The 21,213-nt window shown below is 44.7% G+C and overlaps 1 protein-coding gene and 1 long non-coding RNA gene across 3 annotated transcripts in view; both read left to right on the top strand.

Moving 5' to 3' along the window:
• The window catches only part of INTS6 (integrator complex subunit 6), a 123,255-nt gene extending 118,967 nt beyond the window's left edge, over positions 1-4,288 (top strand). For both annotated transcript variants that reach the window (XR_010582599.2, XR_012426975.1), the window contains one exon: positions 2,865-4,288. The gene's annotated coding sequence lies outside the window, so the exon portion shown is untranslated. The remainder of the gene's footprint in view (positions 1-2,864) is intronic.
• Positions 4,289-18,744: 14,456 nt separating this feature from the next.
• On the top strand, positions 18,745-19,845 carry LOC141408996 (uncharacterized). The gene is made up of 2 exons (XR_012426980.1): positions 18,745-18,876; positions 19,673-19,845. It is a non-coding gene; the product is annotated as an uncharacterized lncRNA (long non-coding RNA).
• Positions 19,846-21,213: the final 1,368 nt, after the last annotated feature.

The following is a 21,213-nucleotide window of genomic DNA, read 5'->3' as shown; positions in this document are numbered from 1 at the left end:
ACAAATCACTGTGCTTCTAGGTTCTGGGCATATGGCAGTGAACCAGTTACCCGGACTCAGCTCCTACGGGACTTAGAGTCTTGCTCACTGCCTGCGTATTTTAGATGTTGATGGTGATGGAGCCGCAGTAACTTGTGAGGACTGCCTTGTCACATTGTGAGCTCCCTGTAGCAGGAATTGTGGGGGAAACAGCTGATTCACTATTTGCCAGTGGCAGCAGTGGAGAGAAGCTTATAAAAAGATTTCCCAGATTGAAAAAAACATTGTTTGTGTAACTTCTACAAACATTTCTTTCTAACTCTATGAATATACCATTCTAACTTGCTTTTAAGAAGCATCCTTCGGAAAAATGCTAGGGAAATTTAACGTACAGGATATATTTTCTATATAGGCTAAACATTTTAAAGTGTGAATGAATGAAAGATGAACTGCAAGTGATTTTTCTTCCATGTACTCGGCCTTGAACCTGGGTAAGTCACTGTGGCCTCTGACCATTTAAGCAGAGATTATCATGTTTATTTCTATCTTGCTGGGATGGATGTTCATTATACTGCTAAGTGAGGCTCCATTCTTGGAGACATTTATTTGTAATTTTAACAACATACATAGGGAGCATTACTGAGCACTTACTGTGTTCTAGCTACTCTATTAGACCCTGTCCATTCACAATTGCAATGAATCCTCACAGCAATCCTATGAGGAATGTATTATCATTCGTATTTTGCAGATGAAGAAACTAAGTCTGAAGAGCTTAAGATCTTGCCTAAGGTCCCACCAGGTCAAGTTGGGGTTTGAACCTAGGGCCACCTTGACGCTAAGGCATATGCCCTTCATCACAGTCTTGATGCTGTCAGGAGCCAAGGGATGGGGTCTCCTAAAATTCCTCTTGGCTGTAGGATTCTAAGTCTTTCGATGGCCAGCCCAGACTCTTTCGCTCGTAATGTGTGTTCACTTTGCCCGCATTTACCAGGAATGCTGTGGTGAATCACCTGTAGGTAGACTGCTATGAGGCCCAGCACTTTTAACAATTATGGTTTAACATTTTTCACTAGCCGATTCTTATAAACAAATTACTTTCAAATCCAAAGGTCTACCAAACTAATGTGATGGATAGAAGCATGCATTTCAATTCAGTTAGGACATAATTAATAGGTAGGCATCTCCTTTGTGTTTATATGGGCTGCCTGTCTGGGGTTGTACAGAGGGAGTCCCATTTGTAGCCCTGACCTTGAGGATTTTGCCATGAAGAGAGAGCACACCCACTGAAGACATGGGTACTGCTAAAAGAAGTCCCAGGGAACAGCTAGAGCAAGCCAGAGGGCAATGCAAGGTAGCCCAGCACATGGTGCTGCAGAGCCAGATGAAATTAGCAAGTCCTTCATGGGAAATGGTGCAGGTGAGCCTCCACCTGTCCTTCCAGGAAGGCAAAGGCAAAGCGCTGCTGCTGGGCTTCCTGCTGTCCTGGCTGATAGCTGCAACACGACCCTCAAGTTCTTCATAGCTATGTACTGCTTAGACTCAAAATGAACCTGGGCTTCTCTACTTTTTGATACCTTTCAGAATGGTGTGCCGGAGAGAGCACAGAGGGCTGGTTTCAAACTAACTGCAGACCTTGGGCAAGTCACTGAATTGCTCTGAGCTTTAGTTGCCTCTTCTGCAAAGTGGGTGTATAATACCTCCCTCTCACTGTGAAGATGACAGCAAACAGCCTTAGCATGGCACCTGATAAGCAGGAAAGGCTGAAAGCATCAGCTTCTTTGGACTGTATCCCCATCTCTCATCTCATCTTACTTAAGAAACTACCATCGAGGTCCTTTCATGCTCACATAAGAAGGAGCTTGGGAATCGTCATGTAACCGGCTGGACTATGAATCTATGCTGTTGTATCCGGAAACATGTTTTTTTAAAATTAATTTTATTTTTTTTGAGACGGGGTTTTGCTCTGTCTCTGAGGCTGCAGTGCAGTGGCACGACCTCGGCTCACTGCAACCTCTGCCTCCCCAGTTCAACCAATTCTCCTGCCTCCACCTCTTGAGTAACTGGGATTACAGGGGGCTGCCACCATGCCTGGCTAATATTGTATTTTTAGTAGACATGGGGTTTCGCCATGTTGGCCAGGCTGGTCTCGAACTCCTGGCCTCAAGTGATACCTGCTTCCGTCTCCCAAAGTGCTGGGATTACAAGCGTGAGCCACCGCATCCAGCCGGAAGTATGTTTTTAAATGTCCTGCAAGAAATAGGTTGGAAACTTTAACAAAGGTCTCTAAACTTGAATTCAGAGCTAGTTTTTAATCTAACTTTGGAGAAAGTAAGTTGTTTAATAATTTACTTTGTTATTATGTTAACATAAGTTGTTGCTGTCTCAGGTGCAGAGGGTTGAGTTAATCCTCCTCCTCAGTTCATGCCACATAGTTCCATGCAAGCAGCCCTCTCTTGCTTGTCATTTTGTTTCCTCTTAGGCGCAGTGGTTCAAGCCTGTAATCCCTGCACTTTGGGAGGCCGAGTCGGGTGGATCACGAGGTCAGGAGATCGAGACCATCCTGGCTAACATGGTGAAACCCCGTCTCTACTAAAAAATACAAAAAACTAGCCGGGCGCTGTGGCGGGCGCCTGTAGTCCCAGCTACTCGGGAGGCTGAGGCAGGAGAATCGCTTGAACCCAGGAGGCGGAGCTTGCAGTGAGCTGGGATCTGGCCACTGCACTCCGGCCTGGGTGACAGAGCTAGACTCCGTCTCAAAAAAAAAAAAAAAAAAGAAAAAAAGAAAAAAAAGAAAAAGATACATTGTCGTTTTATGTGCATGCATTTTACATTTACATACCTGCTTTTATGTTATGTATTTTGTTATGTTCCCTAATGTTTTTCAGTAAATGCTACGTTTTTTAAGATGTAGCCGTGTGGTGCTATGCATGCATCTGATCCTGGCTTCCAGCTTCTGGGCGATACTCGATAGTGTGCAACTGCCACATTTTCTTTATCTGCTCTCCCAGTGATGAACATCCAGGTCGCCTTTAACTCCTCGCCAGTGCAGACAGCCCTTGGACAGCTCTTGTGGACTGTGCGGGAATTTCCTTAGGATGTTTACCCAGGAAGAGAATTTGGAGGTTATACACTATTCATATCTTTAATTTTACTACGTAGCTCCACACCACGCTCTGGAACATCTACATCCTTCTGCACCCCGCCAAAGCCCAGCATCTCTGCCAAGTATTTCCCATCACTTTTATTTTTCAACTTTAATAGATGCAAAGTCGTATCTGATTCTGTTAATTTGGATTTGGCGGGTTACCAGTGATTTTGAGCATCTCATAATATGCTTGTTACTTTTCTGTGTTTCCTCTTCTGAAATTACCTATTTATACCCTTTATCCATTTTTCTATATTGTGGTTGTTGTTTTCTTCTTGATTTGTAGTCCATATAGAGTATACATCCCTTGCCAATTATAGATATTGCAAATATTTTCTCCCCTTTTGGCCATCATGTATTTACTCTCTTCATGATGTCTTTTGTTGAAGAGAAATCCTTAATTTTCATGTATTTCTATTAATATTGTTCTTTCCCACTGATGTGTAGTGTCCCTTCTTTTGTATGTTAGATCCTCGTATGCACACGGGGATGCTCTCAGTTCTCTACTCCGTTCCATCGTCAATTTCTCTTTACCAAATTGTTTTCATAACTATGGCTTTAAAATATGTCCTTTTTTTATTTTTTGGAGATGGAATCTTGCTCTGTCACCCAGCCTGGAATTCAGTGGCATGATCTCAGCTCACTGCAACCTCCACCTCGTGGGTTCAAGCAATTCTCCTGCCTCAGCTTCCCAAATAGCTGGGATTACAGGTGCCCACCACCATGCCCAGCTAATTTTTTGTATTTTTAGTAGAGACGGGGTTTCATCATGTTGGCCAAGCTGGTCTTGAACTCCTGACCTCAGGTGATCCACCCGCCTCGGCCTCCCAAAGTGCTGGGATTATAGGCATGAGCCACCGTGCCTGGCCAAAAAATGTCTTATTATATAATAGACAAGTTCCCCTCTTTACTATTCTTTTTAAAAGTTGATTTAGCTTTCAAAAACTTTTATTGATTCTCCAAATCAATTTTAAAGTAAGTTTATTAAGCGCCTCAAAAAAATCCAACTAAAATGGGATTATCATGGCATTTAATCTATTGATTAATCTGGAAAATTTTAACAACTTAATAAGTTATCCCATCCAAGACTATGGAATGTCTTTCCATTTATTAAAATCATCTCCTTTCATAGATTGTTTTAATAAAATTTTAAAGTTTTAAAAATAGAGATCTTGTGTATATTCTTGACTAAATTTCCATGCTTCGTGCTCTTATTGCCATGTTCTTTTTATTATTAATAGACTGTTTTAAAAGCAGTGCTAGGTTTCCAGAAAAATTGAGTAGAAAGCATGGAGTTCCCATAAACCCCCTCTTCCCTGTCCTCAGTTTCCCCAATTATTAACATATTGCATTTTGGTATATTTGTTATAATTGATACATTGTCAAATAGAGTCAACAGTTTACGTCAGGGCTTACTCTGTTGTACAGTTCTATGACTTTCGTCAAATACATAATGTCATGTGTCCACCATGATAGTAACATACAGAATAGTTTCATTGCCCTAAAATTGCTCTGTGCTCCATACATTAATTCTTCCCTCCTCCCTTTCCCTCAACCCCGGGAACCACTGACCTTTTTACTGTCTCTATAGTTTTGCCTGTTCCAGAATGTCATTTAGTTGGAATCATACAGTATGTTGCCTTTTCAGACTGGTCTCTTTCACTTAGCAAAATGCATTTAAGTTTCTTCCATGTGTTTTTGAGTCTTGATACCTCATTTCGTTTTATCACTGAGTAATAGTCTATTATATGGATGTACTATAGTTCATTTATTCATTCACCTATTGAATGACATTTTGGTTGCTTCCAAGTTTTGGCAATTATGAAGAAAGCTACTATAAACATTTGTGTGCAGGTTTTTGTGTATTCAATTCAATTGGATAAATACTTAAGAGTCAGTTGCTTGACTTTATGGTAAGACTATGCTTAGCTTTGTAATAAATGGCCCATCGGTCTTCTACAGTGGCTGTGCCTTTTTGCATTCCTACCAGCAATGAATAGGAGTTTCTGTTGTTCCCCATCCTCGTTATCATTTGGTGTGGTCGGTGTTTTGTATTTTAGCCATTTTAATATGTGTGTAGTGGTATCTCATCGTTGTTTCAACTTGCAATTCCCAGATGATGTGAGGGACAACATCTTTGCATATGCATATTTACCATCTGTATATCTTCTTTGGTTAGATGTTTGTTCAGATCTTTTGTCCACTTTTTAATTGAGTTGTTTGTTTTCTTATTGTTGAGTTTCAGGCATTCTTTGTATATTTTGGATGTATATCCTTTTTCAGGTAGGTAGTTTTAAAATTTTTTTTCTCCCAGTTTGTGGCTAGTCTTTTCAACTCTTAACGAATTACTTATTTCTATTAACATTTATAGAATGTAAACTGGTAAATGTCTGCCAAGTGTCAATGAAATTTAGGTGATAAGATCAACAGGTGGTTGGTTGACAGTCTTGAAGGGTGGATGTCACTAAATCAGAGAAAGTGTTGGGCAGATGTTAGAGGCATGCATGGTGATTTTTAAAATTCTCATATTTTGGTCCTGATTAGAAAGAGTGGATTTGTGGTTGTGAGAAGTTTAAAGTGTAGATGTGGTGTGAGAAGCCACATGCTGTGAACTATAAGTAAAAGACTTAAGTAATAAGGCAAAGAGATGGAAGGTGTCTTTGCTCCTGCTGCTATAACAAACTACCATAAACTGGGTAATTTATAAACAAAATGAATGTATTGCTCACAGTTCTGGAGGCTGGGAAGTCCAAGATCAAGATCAAGATCAAGATATTGGCCAATTTGGTGTCTGGTGAGGGCCCATTCCTCATAGATGATTGTGTCTAGGTGTCTCCACATGGCAGAAGAGATACAAAAGCCTAGCTAGTTCCTTTGAGCCCTTTCATACGGACACTAATCTCATTCATGAGGGCTCTGCCCTCAATTCTTAATCACCTCCTATAAAGTTTCAACATATGAATTTGGAGGACCATAGCAGAAGTGTTTCGGGGACATTACAAATGCTGGGGACACATGCTCAGGGCTCATCATGATATTGATGAATTTGTGTGAACCAGTGTGAATAGCACTTCTGCCTCAAACACTTTCTGGCTCCAAATAAGGCCTTGGTATGAGTTCAAAGCAATTATTATTTAGCTTGGCAAGTAATCCTAAAAACAGAAAAAAATTCAGCAGAAAGTAACTAAGGTTGAAAATGGAAAAAATATATCAAACTGTTGGTATATTCTGGTTTTTTAAGTCGTGCTTTCCATCCCATTTTTTTCATATATTTCTGTATGATTTGCTCTTTGACGCCTTTTATACAGTTAGATTTTAAAAGTGAAGAAAAAAAAAAGGAGAGTTAGGGTTATCCCCTATTTTTCTCCCTAGCACCCAGGCTGGATAACAAGACAGGAGAGGCTGGTCCTCGCTAAGCCAGCCTCGCTCTTCAGAAATTGGCAAGCTTGGTTAGTAGGAAAAAGCAGCCCAGGGGCCGTAGGCACAGGGCATGTGTTTTTCCTTCTCTCCAAGGAGTGGGGGCATCCCTGATTTGTTATGATCGTCCTTCCCAGTGAGCTCGGCCATGACCTGCAATTCTTCTCAGTAGCACCTGGGAGCCACTTCCAATATGTCAAAGTTGGTGTGTGAGAAGAAACATATTTGCCATCCCTGAAGTAGCCTGAACTATTTCATAAGGGCCCTTTGGCTCAGCTCTGAAAACTCCGTGACCTCCTGTGAATCCACAAAGTATAGGACTCCACTGGCTACTGGACAACACGCTGGGCAGCATGTGGGCAAGCCGCCTGGTGGAGTTATTACACAGTGGAGAAACTGACAGGTCACAAGCATGCCCAGGTGGCCCTGAAGCTCCGAAGCCCAGAGAGGGAGCTCCCAGGCGATGCCATGGGCTGAGGTCAGCCACTGCATTGGCTGGTATTCCTGTATATCCTTTTCATTTCCCACACACTATGGCCCAAGCCAAACACATCAGAAACATTTGTTCCTGGTCACATTGAAGTCACAATCTCAGAAAACAGATCACGAGCCACTATGAAGCTGCACAGGAGTTCATGAGTGGGAGTGAGAACAGCAAGGCTGGGGGAATTCCGTGAGTCTTTCAATAGTGGCTTTAAACAAATTCTGCTTGAGGGAGAGATTAGGGCTGAGGGAGAGGGGCACATGGTCTCTGGCAGACCCTGCAGACTTCAGGGAAGAGCCTGGGGACAGGATGCCATGTTGATACATCAACACGATCCATTCTAGTTCAAGTTGAAGATAAAGCAAGGTGACCATTTTTTGTTTTGTTTTGTTTTGTTTTTTAGTTGGGAAAGGAGGGAAATAAGATAAGGAGGAGGTGGAGAGAGCAACAGTTGGTTTTAAAGCATTTTGCAAATGAAAGTGGGCCCCTGGCACTGTGATGTGTGACGTGCTCTGCCCTTGGGGTACCAGGGAGGCTGCACCTCCATTCTCCAGGCCATTCCTGGAACAGTGCAGCAGGGCCTAAGGGACAAGGTAAGGAGGATAATTTAAAAGCAGAGGCAGAATTGCGGCACACACATTCTGCGAACATGCCCCACAGGAGATCAGAGGTGGGAGGAGGTGGGAGGCTGTGAGATTAAGATTTCTAAACTTTGTTATTTCTATTTTTGTCACAAGAGTGATGGTGATGTGGTTTGGTTGAAGGGAAGTGAGTCCTGTGGGAGAGGCAGCACAGAGAAACCACAAAGGCTGGCACTGTTCTGGAATGTTTCTGGATGCAGGAACCTGGACACAATGTCTGTGTGAATAGCAATGACACCAAAACGCAGACTTGGTGCCCAGTGATCTGAACCCAGCAAGCCAATTGAGAAGCAGGGTGTCAGAGCTAGGTTGCTGATGGAAGACAGTGAGGCCTCCCTGGGAGGCTGGTGGATTGCCCTTTCGGGTGATGAAAACCGTTGGTCCTGCTCGCCTCTTAGACAAGGGTATGAGGGATGGAGGTCTTGGTGGACAAGTCAGGGGCTCTCCCAGGGTTCTTACCTTGAGCAAAATGTTCCACCTTCAGGGCCCGCTGTGTTACACCTTGGAGCAGCTACACGCCAACAGAGCCCAAAGCTGATTGTTTATAAAAGATGGAAAATTTCAAGAATGGTGGGCTTCCCAGAACCTCTTTGTTGGGATTGGCAATGCACACAGTAGTATAAATGGGTTTTTTATTCTGAGGAATTACACCTTTAGTCAAAGCTAGAGCCTAGAGTTAGCATGCCAAGGAGTGGTATGCACGCCTCTAGTTCCAGCTGCTTGGGAGGCCTAGGTGGGAGGATTGCCTGAGCCCAGGAGCTCGCTACTGCAGTGAGCTATGATTGTGCCACTGCTCTCCAGTCTGCTACAGAACAAGACCCCATCTCTAAAAATAAAAATAAAAAGGATTTTAAAAAGAATGTCAATGAGTGGGAACCATCAGACACAAAAACACCACCTAGTTTAAACAGGGTTCAGTTATTTATTTCCTTCAACAAGCCAAGGGGCACCTGTGAGCCAGCAAGAGGGAGCTGAGTGGGGAATGCATATGCCACCTGTCAGGGAGTGGCCCATCTTCCCCTTGGCTTTGGCTGCCACTCATTCTTGGTTGATGCATCCAGTGGTCTCCACTGGCAGAGATCTTGGTCTCCATCTTCCCCTGGGCAGAGTCCCTTATGGGTGGCATGTGGTGAACTGCAGCCAGCTCAGCACACACCGGGAAGATGTAGGGGGTTATCAACACTCACACAGTCTGGCAGCGGGTCTCTGTGTTAACCGCAGAGCCTGGAAACTCTGAACTTGCTCATAGTTTAATGGTTTGTGGTTGGATCTACCATATTGGTTGTACTCCAAAATTACCTAAGCCACTACATCATTGCCTATATATGTGGTTTCCAAGTTATATCACAACTTACCAATTTATGCCATAAATTTTCTGTACAGTCCAAAACATGTTTATGACTTTGGGGTAGAGCTGTTTATCACTTTTGAAGGAGGTAGCCATATGTTTATTGGGAATGGGGTAAACACGTTTATAATTTTAACTACTTTTGAGAAAAACATGTTTATAAGCAAAGGAATCTTTTTGGTGGAAAAGCTTGTTTACCAGTTTTAAGCACAGCAAACAGGTTTTTATTTATGCCTGTTAAAATGTAGGATGAGATATCCTTTACAAAAATTCACTTTGCATATCACAGACTAGATAGTGAACTACCCTTGGTACCTATTATTTGTTTCAATGTGTATTGAGATTAATTTGTATTTTCCAATACACCGGGCTTGTCATCCTAGAAGCAGGGCAGCACTGCTTTCATTTGGGAACACTCCATTGAAAAAATGCTGTAGAAAAGACTCAGAGGAATAATGGAGCTCTGACTGTACTGACTGTTGGTGGCTTGGGGTTTGAATTTTCTGGACATTATACTCCATGAGGATGAGGGGAGTTTTTTCTTGTTCATAGCTGTATTCCCAATTCTGAGAATAGAGTCTGGCATATGGAAGGTGCTTAATTCTTTGTTATTGAACAAATGAATGAATCAATCAAAGAAAGGGACAGTAGCCTTTTTAACAGACACTTTATCATCCCACTCTCCATGCCAAGGAGTTTACAGTATCACATAGATCTTATTTTTTACTCAAAACCTTTTTCCCTGTGAGATAAGAAAACAGCAGATATTTGAACCATTGTACAAATCAGAAAAAAATAAAGACTTAGGAAGCTTTGCCCTGGGTGGATTCATGTTAAAGTGGGGATTCGTGGCTCCTCATCCCAGGCTCAAGGGGACTGGCCCAGCAGCCGGGTGGGGCAGCTGTGAGATGGTTGCCTGCCTGCCTGCCAGAGGCAGCCTCCTGTCCCATGCTAGCCCTGGGGCTTTGCATCCTGCCAGTCACACTGGGGAAGGTGCCTCCCTCCTGCATCTCTCAGGCCTGGGGTTTATCCAGATTCCACAGAGTGGGAGGGGCTTGTAGGGATTAGGGGAACTAATGCCTGGTTTCTAAACTCAGGAGTTCACTGGGAGCCCAGAGTCAGGGAAAAGTGCCAGGGAATGCTGGGCTTCTTTTTCAGAGAGACTCAGGTGTGCGCTGTGGTGCCACTAAGGTGGCAGGAGCTGACGGAGCAGGGGGTTTGCACTGGGGCCCCACAAGTCAAGTCAGTGAGCAGGAGCCCCATCATGTCCCACAACTTAATCCCGACCCTGCCACATTGCTCCTTGCTGAATTGCCTGGGCCCTGTCTTTTTAATGTCTTTGGGCCTCAGTTTCCTAATCTGTAAACCAGAAATAAAAAGTGTGCCTCAAGTTTGTGTTTAAGTGAAATCATGTATATGAAAGTACTTTGTAAATCCTGAAGTTCTTTAAACTTATACTATCATGCATCACTTTAACAAGGATAAGTTCTGAGAAATGCACTGTTAGGCAATTTCATCATTGTGCAAACTTCACAAAGTGCACTTACACAAACCGAGATGGTAGAGCCTACTCTACACCCAGGCTAGATGGTGTAGCCTATTGCTCCTAGGCTACAAACCTGAACAGCATGCTACTCTACTGAATGCTGTACACAATTGTAACCCAACGGGAAGTATTTGTGTGCCTAAACAAATATGAACATAGAAAAGGCATAATAAAAATACAGCATAAAAGATTTTAAAATGGTGCACCTGTATAGGGCACTTACCATGCATGGAGCTTGCAGGGCTGGAATTTACTCTGGGTGAGTCAGTGAGTGAGTGGCGAAGGAATGTGACGGCCTAAGACATTACTGTACACTACTGTAGACTTTGTAAACACTGTACCCGTAGGCTACACTCCATTTAGAAAATATTTTTCTATCTTCAATAATAAATTAACTTTAGCTTCCTGTAATTTTTTGACTATATAAACTTAAATTTTGTTTTACTTTTGACTCTTTTGCAATAACACTTAGTTTAAAACACAAATACATTGTAGAGCTATACAAACATATTTTCTTTATGTCCTTATTCTACATGCTTTTTTCTATTTAAATTTTTTTTTACTCTCTAAATTATTTTTGTAAAAATATAAGATATAAACACCTGCAATTAGCCTTAGCCTACACAGGGTCAGGATCATCAATATCACTGTCTTCCTCCTCCACGTCTCATCCCACTGGAAGGTCTTCAGGGGCCACAACATGCATGGAGCTGTCACCTCCTATCACAACAATGCCTTCCTCTGGATACCTCCTCAAGGACCTGACAAAGGCTGTTTTATAGACTTTAAAAACGTTTTCTTTTTGTAGAGACAGTATCTTGTCCAGATTACCCAAATTGGCCTCCATTTCCTGGGCTCAAGTGATCTTCCCGCCTCATGACTGGCTGGGACTACAGGCATGGGCCGCTATACCTGGCTAACTTGTTTTCTTCATGAGTAGAAGGAGTACACTCTAAAATAAGGATGAAAAGTACAGTATAGTAAATACATAAACTAGAAATAGAGTAATTTATTATCAAGTATTACATACTGTTCATAATTGCATGTGCTATACTTTTATATGACTGGCAGCACAGCAGATTGGCTTACACCAGCACTACTACAAACATGAGAGTAATGAGTTATGCTGTGATGTTATGATGGCTATGACATCACTAGATGCCGGGAGTGTTTCAACTCCATTACAATCTCATAGGACTACTGTCGTGTATGTGGTCTGTCATTGACTGAAATGTTATTGGGCAGTGCATAACTGTATTATTATTTTTAGTTAGATTTCTAAAATAAGAGCCTACTTTTATTGAGAAATGCTGCACAAAGCCTTTTACAAGTATTATCTCATTTAATCTTTATAACGATCCTGTCAGGTAAATGTTCCTTGTGGTCATTTGAAAAATATTTTTGACTGGGTGCAGTGGCTCACGCCTTTAATCTCAATACTTTGGGAGGCAGCGTTGGAGGAATCACTTAAGGCCAAGAGTTTGAGACCAGCCTGGCCAACATGGAGAAACCCCCGTCTCTACCAAAAATATGAACATTAGCTGGGCATGGTGCTGCATGCCTGTAGTCCCAGATACTCGTAAGCCTGAGGCACAAGAATTACTTGAACCCAGGAGGCGGAGGTTACAGTGAGTCGAAATCGCATCACTGCACTCCAACCTGGGCACAAAGTCAAACTCTGTCTCAACAAACAAACATCATATAAAAAAAAAGAAAAATATTTGAACAAAGTAGAACAATATAAAGGAGAAAAACCACAAGTCCTTAAAATTCCCCTCATCCAGTGATATTTGTTGGGTATTGTTGGAAAGCTGTCCCTTTCAGAGGAAGAAAGAAATTTGAGTTGAGGGGGAAGGGCTGGGGACAAGTATGTGTGTGCAAAGGTATGCATGTGTCTGTGCTCTAGCACTGACTCTGGTGGCAGTGGGGTGGTGGCACCCTCAGGAGAATGCAGAAAGGCAGGAAGGCAGGCCTGAGCCTGTTGTCCATAACCACACTATGTTCTCCCCAGCAAGTGTATTACAGATGGCTCTCCGTAGAAATAGAACCAACCCACGCGCGCGCGCACACACACACACACACACAGCACAGAAGAGAGAGTGAGAGCTAGAGAGAGAGAGAGAGAGAGAGAGAGAGAAGGAATTGGATCATATGATTCATATGATTATGTAGGCTGAGAAGTCCCAAGACCTGCAGTCAGCCAGCTGGAGACCAAGGAGAGCCAATGGTGCAGTTCCAGTCTGAAGGATGTCAGTCTTGAGACCGAGAAGAGAGCCAATGTTTCAGTTTGAGTCCAAAGGCAGAAAACCACCAATATCTCAGTGTCCCAACTCAAGGCACTCAGGCTGAAGTTCCCTCCTACTCAAACTTTTATTCTATTCAGGATTTCCAAAGGAGAGGAGGGCCACCCACATGCGGGAGGGCAGTCTGCTTTCCATAATCAACCAATTCAAACGTTCATCTCATCCAGAAACACCTTCACAGACACACTCAGAGTAAATGTCTGACCAACTCTCTGGTCACCTCATGGTCCAGCAAAGTTGGCACATAAAATTAACCATCATAGCAAGGATGGTGCAGGTGGTGAATCTCAGTTTCTGAAACCTCCGGATCCTTCTCCATGCCCCTGAAGCCTGGGGGACCAATCGATCCTGCTGTTACTTGTTGTAAAAGCTGGGAATGCAAACTTGTTTGAACAAGGGCGAAACCTGCCATCAATAGGAAGGTTTCTCCAGGTAAACCTGGAGAAACATAACTCACTGCCGGTTCTGGGAAGTCCTCCACCTACTAGGGACGGGCCACAGCCACAGCACTGGGCGTCAGGGCTGAGTGAGCCAAGCACTGGAGGTAGCCGCAGGGCCCTCTGGTCTGAAATCCCCGGGTGAGAGTGAGGCTGGCCACGCCCACCAGTGAGGGGTGCTTTGACAGCACAATAAGCTTGAGAAGAACTTGCTGAGTCTGGGATGCAAATTTATGCAAAATAGCAGGTGGGCCCATGAGTCCTGGCACTTTGTTCTTACCACAACAACAACACTGTTCTGATTCCCCACTGGTCTCACATTTTGCTTCTCCTATTGCGCGCCCCTCTGCAGGCCTGGGCAGGGTATTCAGTTCATCTCTGTTCATTAAGGGAGGCAGCCGAGGCTACGGAGCTGGGCTGGTGGGGGCACGGTGGGAGGGTGGGTGCTGGGTGGACATCTGGGTTGGCTGCCTCAGCCAGGTCCCCTGGGGCGAGTGCCTGGCAGGCCTCAGTACTCTGGAGAAGGCAGGAAGCACACAGGTGGTGCTAAGAGCTTACTGTGTGCCGGGTGCCAGCAGCTGATGCAGGGCTTACCCAGTGAAAGAAGAAACAGCCCGTGCCTAGAGAAGCTCACAGTTTAACAGCGAGACAGATGTGCAAACAAATATCTGTGTTAAGTTTTGTAATTATAGTGCATACAACGGTTACAGGAAGATAGAAGAAGGAGAAAATAGTCAATGTATTTAACCATCCTAGCAACCCTGGGAGACAGAAATTGTTGGCTCATTTTCACAGATGAGGAAACTGAGGTAAGAAAAATTTCCTTCCTTCCTTCTTGCCTGCCTTCTCTCTGCCCCTCTGTCTCTCCGTTGGTCTGTCCATCCTCTGCCCTCATTGTGCCTTTCTGTCTTTCCTTCCTTCTTTTTCGCTTATTAAACAGATATTTCCTGAGTATCTCCATGTACCAGGCATGGTGCTGAGAGTTGGCAGGGAAGAGGATGCGCATAATCCCTGTCCGCACAGGGAGTCACTGTCCTGTGGGCATATAGTCAGCACATGAATCATAGTGTGGAGAGCAATGTAATTACTGTTATGGCAGGGAAAGGACAGGTGCGATGAGAACAGTAACTGGAGGTGCGGACAAAGTCCTGCAGAGGGTGAGACTCTGGCCCAGTTCCCTGACTCCTGAGTCTCAGTTCTTGCTCCGTATGGGGTAAGGGAGGGAACATTCGAACACCTCCCTGGGTAAGTTGTGATCAAGGATTTCCTGAACCTATGACTGTGACTTAAGGGAAAATCTCCAGCTGAATGACTGTGGAGTTTTAATACTAGCACGTAGGCTGTTTCTATCTGGCATTAGGCAAGGGCTCCCAGCCCAGACCTATCCTCAAGGACACAAGCCACATCTGCACCAGTCACAGAATCTCAGAAGAGTATCCTTTCATCTAATATTTATGGAGTGCTCCAGGGCTGAAGGCACAACAAAGGGAGTCGTGTGGAAAGGGGACAGGAACAAGCACTGCTGGACTCCTTAGTATGTATAAACTGAAAATGAATTTGACTCAGACACCATGTCTGATCTGGAAAACTTAGCATCTTTGTGGAGAAGAGAGCCTGAAATCAGTTAACTATAACAAGAAATATTAATTCACTCATGCATATATTAATTCATTCATCCGTTCATCCAAAATTATTACCTTTTCAGCACAGATTTTGGGCGAAGGCCTTAGGCTAAGTGCAAGTGAGTTTTAAAAATCAAGCAATCACATGTAGCATCAAGTCTGAGCGGGAGGGAGACTGCATTTCCATCATGTGGCGAGTGTGCTGTTGGAGCCATGCCTGGGGCCCTAGAGCAGGGGTGCCTAATGTCAGCAGAGCAAGTGCTGGGAAGAAACGGTTTCCAGGAGGGGAGGGGATGTTAGACAAGGCAAGGGCTTGGTGGGAGAGGGGTCTTATTTTCTTAGAGGGAAAGTGCATCCCATCCCTCAAGTGTCTGATCTGTAGAGTGCCCTCGTCAGAGCTGCATGTGGGATGGAGCAGGTGGAGACTGGGTTGGGGGTAAATCTAAAGGGACAGGACAGCCTGCAGAAGAGCATGTAGAAGGGTGAGACAGGGCTGTCCTTAGTGCTCAGGAGGGGCAGAAGCAAGGCCTGCGGGAGCCTCAAGGAGAATCGCTTCGTTCTGACTTGGAGGGACAGGACCAGGGTTCACCCGGGAGTTGCTGCGAAGGATTGGCAGTGGGTGGGGAGGCGAGGGCACACACCAGGCAGAGAACTCAGGCATGACCAAGGGCATAAATGCATATGGCACGCTCAGCTTTCTCCCAGCCCCTACTGGCTGGTAGACAGCAGTTGAGGTAACTGCAGAGGCCCTTCCATTGCCTGCTCAGATCGACAGGGGCAGGCCCTGGTAGCCAGGTTTGTACCTTGTTACACAGCAACCCTGGCCTAGATAATTGGCCAGGAGACAGCACCTGGCCCACACTGCCTTACAGGCTTTTCTCTCTTGATTAGAAGTAAGAAACCCAAAGGCTGGGAGTGGGCGAAGTACCTGAGTCTCCTACTATGGGCCCCAAGCTGTCACGGATTCCTTTCTGAACCCGTTATTCAACTCTCCTTCCAATTCTCTGAGATTCTCCTTCCAAAAAGTTCTTTTTTCCCTCATTAAGTGAGTTTTTGTTATTTGTAACCAAAATAATATTAACTAATATTCACCAGCCAACGTGAATTTGTAAAACAAAAATAATATATCTTTTAGAGCTAATTTCAGGTACTTCTGGAATAACCTTGTCTAAAAGTTGATTTAGCCAAATTACATCTACATTCTCAGTCTTATAAAATTTGTGATTCTTCTAAGACCACCTGCTCACCTCGGCTTGGACATGGAGGTGGCTTTCAGCAGGGGCCAGGCTGGCAGCTGCCTCTGGGGTATGATGGAAGGGAAGCTAAAGTCTTGTGCCACCCACCCGCTCTGACATGGGCTAGACATCCTGGCTTTAGCATCCCTGGGGCCTGGTTATTCCCAGGGTATAATACGAACCTGCCCAGGCTGGAGCTTGGGATGGAGGGCACAGGGAGAAAGAAAAGGCCAGGGTGGGCCCGATCCTCACCACAGTGCCCACCCCTCAGTCGGTGTGACTAGACTCCACTGGGACCTGAATTTGAGGGTCTTGTAAGCTCAGGCCCACGGAGGCTCAGTGACAATGATCCAATTGCATGTGTGTCTTTTCTTTCTTCTAAAACATTGTCAGAATGCATTTTAGACATTCTTATTGGTCAGGAGGCAATGTTAAGCATCTCCCATGGGACTCAGCAGGGAGCTGGAACAACTTGCATTCTGGGTGCATTAGAAATTTAATTATTTTGCACGAGAATATTTCAATTGCTTTCTCCCTCATATGAATGAAATCCACATGATTTCCAATCTGTTTCTATGGTTTCCTTCCTCTGTTCAGATACATTCATTAGCTTGTCAGTTTATTATGAATTTTGGTGCCTTTTTCTCCCTTCAAATTTGAGCCCCTATTAATTCAGTTTTCATGTCAACAGTGTTTAAAAATAGAGCAAAATTATTTTGACTGGCACATAATCAGGCCTCTGACTGTTGAAAGAGCTTGCCACATGAGTGTAGATTTTCATTGCTTTTTCTCTTGCTTGGATGACATATGGCTGTGATTTCCTGTTTTACCTTGCAGCAAGGTTAGCCAGACTCAGTCTTCTCTGTAATATTCAGCTTGACTTAAAACCCTTGGCTTTTTAGCTTGGCAGGCAATTGTATGCTCTAAAAACACCAGGACTCTCCTCAGGGTTGGCCCAGGCAAATGGATCTTCATGGAGAGAAAGATTAGTTATGCCTTTTTTATTTAGTGATTCGAAAGCCCAAAAAGCCCTGGACTCCCTCATCCCAAGATACTGAGAGCCATCATTTAATATTGCTCCAAAGAGCTGATGATTTTAATCCAAGTGCTCTCCCCAAGGCTGCTAGCTCCTGCCAGCATGGGCTCAGTTCTCCCGCTGGTGACTCTGCCCTGCCGTCTCTGGCTGCTCACCTTGTTTCACCCCCAGGATGGAGGTGCACAAACCTGCTGTGCTTTTGGGTCCCCTGGAGGAACGTTTAGAAACTACTGATACCTGGGCCCCATCCAAGCTCAACTGAGTCAGAATCTCTGCGGATGCGATAGAGACATGGGTATTTTTCAATACCTAATGGGAGCTGGGTTTGAGAAACAACAATTGCTCAAAGGCATGGTAAAGAGGGGGGTTATGGCTTAAACTGTATCGCCCCCCGTGAAAAGATATGTTGAGGTCCTAACCCCTCGCACCTCCGTATGTGCTCTTATTTGGAAACAGGGTCTTTGCAGATGTGGTCAAGTTAAGATGAGGTCACTGGGGCTGACCCTAATCCCATATGGCTGGTGTCCTCATAAGAAGGGGAAACTCAGGGATAGTACATGGGGGCAGGCTACGAGAAGATGAAGGCAGAGGTGGGGCGATGTCTCTACCAGCCAAGGAACACCAAGGATTGCTGCAAAGCGGCCGCAATGTCCAGCCCTGCTGGGAGAGCCAGGGAGCTGCTTTGGGATGTGTGTAAACAAGGGGGCTTTCCTCACAGGCCTCTCTTCTCCAGCCTGGAGCCTCATGTGGGCAGTGAGGGTGTTGCTGTAAAGAGCCTGGCCCATGCACCTGTCTCCTCTGGCCATTGTTCCAGGCACACCTGGCTTACTCCATGCCGTCCAGACTCTGCTGCAGATCTGCTGTCTTATCTCTGGAATTGGGTGTTGAGTCCTGCCATGCTGCCCTGCACTGGCCATCGATTGACTCCAGTGCCGCTATGGGCTAGCTCTATCTATACCCACGCCCTGTGCCTGTGCCTGAAACCCCAGCATGGCCTAAGCCTTGATTTCCTTCTTGCTGGGGTTTGGACAGTCCCTCAAATGCAGGTCCCAGTGGAGTCTAGTCACAATGACTGAGGGGAGGGCCTGGGTCCCTCCCTCTGGTACCAAAGATAGGGGCTAGATCTGGTATCTGGATACGGGACATCCTCACATCTACTGTGTTGGTCGTTGTTGGCTGTCCCCTGGCAGGAAGCCCACTTCAACTGGTGTCATAGGTGTGAACATTACAACACTTCTCCTTATGAAATAAACATTTCTAGTGACTGGTACTACGAGATGCATTCTCTGGCTTGCTTCTTCCAGCTAAAAACTCTTCATGAAATCTACATGGATGATGACATGCAGGAAGAATCATAAACCATTTCTACTCAGAGTTCACCATATCATTAAGAATGATCAGAATGACTGTGAAGCACTGGAAAATTCCTAAACATGAGAAAAAGAAGACAATTTAGAGTTTGTTTATCAAAGCATCCAGGTAGGAAGTAGAAAACACAGTTTGCCATACGAATGTTTATTTTATAGATTTGAATGGAGGAAATGTAGGCCCTGAATTTTTCACTTCTTACCATTATTGCTGTTAGTCTTAACCGCTATCTCCCCCAGCCCTCCTCAGCAGAAGTAACTGAAGCAAGGCACCTGTGAACTCTGCCTCCCTGGCTCAGAAGCCAGTGCTGACCAGGTCAGTAAATACAGAAAGAATCTATCTTCCACCGTGGGTAAGGAATTGAGTTAGTCTTGCTCTAGTTATCCTGAGAGCGTTGCTGGACGGAGCCCTTGTTTGCTGAATGCCAGGGGCTTCGCCTGTAGGCAGTGGGGTGGAGAGGTTAAAGATGTGAACTTCACAATCGGGCCTGGGCTGGGTTGCTGATCTCTCTAGCTATGAGATCTTGGGTTGCTTCCTAACTTCTCCAAGCCTCTGATTCCTCATCTGTAAAACAGGGGTAATAAAGACTTACCCCTTGAGGTTGCTGTGAGGCTCAGGAGAGATGACCCCTGGAAGGCACTTGGCATAGAATAAATTCTCCACTAAGTAGTAACTACCACTGTCTTTAATGCCTCCCCTCCTCCTGTTACACGCTCCTTGTTCCTAGGGTTTCTGAAGCTTCCATCTCAGGTACAGGCCCCTCTCTGAGATAGTGACTATCCTTGGATTCTGGCTGTGCTTGGTCTAAGTGATGACAGTTTACCTAGCTGTGATGGTTAATTTTGTGTGTCAACTTGCCTGGGGCATGAGATATCCAGATACCTGGTTCAACATTCTTTCTGGGTGTGTCTGTGAGGGCATCTCCAGGAGGGATTAGCATTGGAACTGTTGAACTGCATAAAGCAGATGGGCCCTCCCCACCGTGGGTGTGTATCATCCAATGCATCGTGAGCCTGAATCATAAAAAGATGGAGGAAGGTTGAAGTTGCTCTTCATCTGACTGCTCGGGCTGGGACATTGATCTCCAGCCTGCGGTGCTCCTGTTTCTCAGGTCTTCAGATTTGGACCAAAATCGATACCATCAGCTCTCCCACTCTCAGCCCTTCAAACGACACTGCTGGCTTTCCTGGGTCTCCAGCTTCCAGACAGCAGATCTTGTGACTTAGCCTCCATAATTGTGTGAGCCAGTAGCTTATAATAAATCTCTTAATCTCTGTCTCTCAATAGGGGTGTGTGTGTATAGATAGATAGACAGATAGATAGATATCTCCTATTGGTTCTGTTTGGAGGACACCAACTAGTACACTAGCCCTTGTCAAGGAGCTGGACTATGACTCCAGAAATCCCTTGGGTCTGCTTGGGACCCTACCTCAATCCAGATGGACCACAGAAAACTACAACCTATCTTCACCTGAATTCAGGTCTTGCCCTTGCCCAGATTAGACCCCCAAGGTGCCATTATAGACAAAACACCAAACTGCAAAGTGAGGTGGGAACCTCAATACACCCTTCTGAGCATGTGTGTCAAAATGATCCCTGGCCTCATGGGCTCATTTTAGCCTCTTCAGTAAATGGCTTGCTGAGTCAGGATTATACAAACCCCAAGTCCTACTCAGTACTGGTCTCTTATTGCTTGTTTACCTGCCTGCCTCCACCGGACTGGGAGCAGCTTGTGACCAGGTCTTTCTTGTGTTCCCAACACAGAGCTAGGTTTCCAGCACATACTAAGTTCCCAGTAAATACTGAGCGAATACTAGGAACAAGGTCCTGTGACCATCCCCCACTCACTGCTGTTGCATACACGGCCTGCACTTGTTGATTTTCTTTTTTTAAAATGAAGCACTTACTAGGTGCCAAACACTTAGTTGAACACTTTTTTTTATTTTTTATTTTTTTTTTAGAGACAGGATGTTGATCTATCACCCAGGCTGGAATGCAATAGTGCAATCATAGCTCACTGTAACCTTGAACTCTTGGGCTCAAGAGATTCTTCCCCTTGGGCCTCCGGAGTAGCTGAGATTACAGGGACTCACAACCATGCCATGCTATATTTAAAAATTATTTTGTAGATACAGAGTCTTGCTATGTTGCCCAGGCTGATCTTGAACTCTTGGCCTCAGGTGATGCTCAACTTCAGCTTCCCAAAGCACTGGGATTATAGGTGTGAGCCACCATTTCTGCCCTGGGTACTTCTTATGTATGGTGTTTTATTTCATTCTCACCATAACCCTGTGAGAAAGGTTCTCTTATCCTCATTGGGCCAAGGAAGGCCCCTGAGACTCAGAGGTTGAAGAATTTGCTTTGATCACACAGCTAACCAGAGACAGAATCAGGCTTCAGTTCTGATCTTTGCTTAGTTACTCAGCTCCTTTATTTTTGTTTAACTTTTGAAGATCTTAAACCACATCAATCCCAACTATACAGTCACCATGTTGAGGACAGGAGCCAAGTATAATATTTCCTTGAAATTCCCACAGTGCCCGGGGTAACTGATGAATAATCATTGATTGATCCCCATAAAAGGCCTTGATATGAGACAGCTGACCAGTCTTATGACAAGCTTTTCTCTTTGAGAAACTTCAGATCCATGAG

The sequence above is a fragment of the Macaca fascicularis genome, chromosome 17, assembly GCF_037993035.2.
Source record: "Macaca fascicularis isolate 582-1 chromosome 17, T2T-MFA8v1.1".
Lineage (NCBI taxonomy): Eukaryota > Metazoa > Chordata > Mammalia > Primates > Cercopithecidae > Macaca > Macaca fascicularis.
This window is presented reverse-complemented; position numbering and strand designations above follow the sequence as displayed.